The following is a 2,688-nucleotide window of genomic DNA, read 5'->3' on the forward strand; positions in this document are numbered from 1 at the left end:
GAATAGAATTTGGAGAGGGCGTTTGATCAAGTTAGACCTACGTTTTGAATTTGAATTACATTTTAAAGAAATTAGAACTACATTTTGGAAAATTTGAACTACGTTTTCAAAAATTAGAACTTCATTTTGGGAAACTAGGTACATTTTGAAAAATTTACGCCTACGTTTTGATAAATCAGACATTGAATTTTGCAATTACATTTTGATTTTAACATGGACTTTTGCTGCGTATGGCACCCCATACTCAATTTGGTGGGGTGCACCAAGTCTGTTGAGATTAACCCAAGTCTTTTTTCCAGGTTTACAACCTGTTGGTTACTGAAAAGGCAGTCAACAAACTGCTTAATGTACAAAGTTACCGGTAATTGCTTGGACCATCAGTCTACAATCTAAGTTGGTTGGTTCGGGGTGCTGTAACAGAGCTTTTGTAGCATAATGATTAACAGGCCCGTAGCCAGGTTCTTCAAAGGGGTGGGGGGGGGGTGGTGGTTTCTGGGCGTGAGGTACACGGTCGAAGCCCCGGTGGGGTCGGTGAAACCCCCAAAGCAAGAGGATTTTTGTGCTTTATGGGTCTAAATAATGCTATAAAAGCAGATGTTTGAAAAGGTCTTTGTTTGGGTCGGTCTGCAGTGCATTAGTTGGGTTGGAGGACTTATTTGGGAAATTTGAAGAGGGGGTTCGCCAGAAAAGAGTGGGGTTTACTAGAAAATGGGGGTTCTCCCAAACCATAACCCCCCCCCCCCGGATACGGGCCTGATTAACTGGAATTATCTGTTTCTTGAAAGATGTAGGTGTAAGATTTAAACTACCATGATTTACTGTTTTTGTTTGCGAGCTTAACCTGTATGGACATTTTATCTCAGGTTTGCAGGAACAGTACCAGTGTGTCGAATGTTTTTAACTAGTTTTGTCATCGGCATCTAACAACTCTTAATTCATTTTTCAGAACAAGGTAAACTTTTTTGTGAATTCTTTTCACTACGATATACTCCTAATTTCGGAGTCCTTTAGGAGGTCATTTTTACACACCAGAACCAAACCAAAGGCAGGCCACTACTATAGCGCTGCTGCAGCACCACAAGACCACAAACTGTCTCAGTCGAAAAAGGCTGAGATGGTTTTGCTCAGCTAAAATCAGTGTTTTGCACCCTGCTGTTAGTTTGAACTCTAAATGTCAAATGGATCATTCTTGACAAAATTTTCAACAAATTATTCAACTGTAGCGGCTTTAAAATATTTTGTATATCACCGCATCTTCAAGAGCAGGATTTGTGGGTCAAATGTCAATTTAAGAAACATACATTGGTATCAGCTGCAAAATGCATTTAGTTGAACTTATTTTCTAAATTGAACGCAAGGTTTGAGTTTTTAAATTAGAATGCTGCAGCATCACTTTTGTCAGACTGCTAGTGTTTATCTGCAGAGTGTAAATCTCGTAGAAGTGATTTGAATGAATGGATTTGTGTATCAAAGTTTTCATGGCACCATCTCACAGAGGGAGGATACATACTTTTTTAAACGAGGGAACAACAATTTCATATAGGCCTAAATGATGATGATGATGATTATTATTATTATTATTATTATTATTATTATTATTATTATTATCATGATTGATGTACAGTACATGCAGTTACACTTAGTATTTGTATGCGATTTTGTATTTTCACTGGTAACACACACAAAAAAAGATGACAGTGGCAAAACAGGGGGAACGTTCCCCTCCCTAAATCTGTCCCTGTCCAACATTGTGGAAACCGAGGAACAAATTGTTGTGGCTATGGCAACTAGATGGCCGGAAATCGGAAATGGCACTCACAGACTTAGGCCTATACCTTTCCTCTTTTATCTCTATTTTTTAATTTTCAAAGAAGTTTGGGGAAGGGGCCTGGCCAGGGACGGGGTGGTGGGGGCAGGGGAATTAAAGGGCGAAGGTTAAGTGTCAGTGCTCAGTGATTAAGTCCCGGGGAGATTCAGATGGCAAAATATAGTGATATGTGGCAAATTTGTGAGTACTTTTTTTTTTTTTTGCAAAAGAATATCTAGTGGAGATGTGTTGGGGAGCAAGATTTCTGGGGGGTTATTTTTTGTTCCCTTATTTTCTTCCCAATGCATCATTGATCCCATTATATGGTATCAGATAAAATAAAATGACTATTGTATGATATATAAATGAATAACGATGATCGAATTGCAATTTTTTTTTGTTAAAAACTAATTTTCGGCAGTGTAATCTGCTCAAGGGCGCAGATCTGTTTTGAAAGCTAGGGGTGGGAGAGAAGACATTCCGTCAAGCCACATTCACCTCAGCCCCACCATGGTTGGGCTGAGGAAATAGTAATCTCCATGACCGGAAATGGCACTCTTATATATTGAAACCACATCACCCTTATTTTTGGCAACCATAGGAGATCTAAATAATCTGTGATGACATAGAAAATGAAACTAACTTTTAAACATTAACTTTGATGTATTCATTTTACCTACTTAAAGCTGCGAGTCCACACCACACCCATCTCAGCCCCACCATGATTGGGGCCAGTGGCGGCGCCAGCGGGGGGTCAGGGTGCTTAAGCATCTAGATGTGTATAAGAGACAGATGCTAGGCATTATAGGCTAGGCTTATGTGGGCTGGGATTTGCAACAAGGTCTTGGACTAGGCCTCTATACTATAGTAGGAGGCCTGGT

This window comes from Anneissia japonica, unplaced genomic scaffold (genome assembly GCF_011630105.1).
Source record: "Anneissia japonica isolate Jap-2015-1 unplaced genomic scaffold, ASM1163010v1 scaffold993_len1110182_cov180, whole genome shotgun sequence".
Classification (NCBI taxonomy): domain Eukaryota; kingdom Metazoa; phylum Echinodermata; class Crinoidea; order Comatulida; family Comatulidae; genus Anneissia; species Anneissia japonica.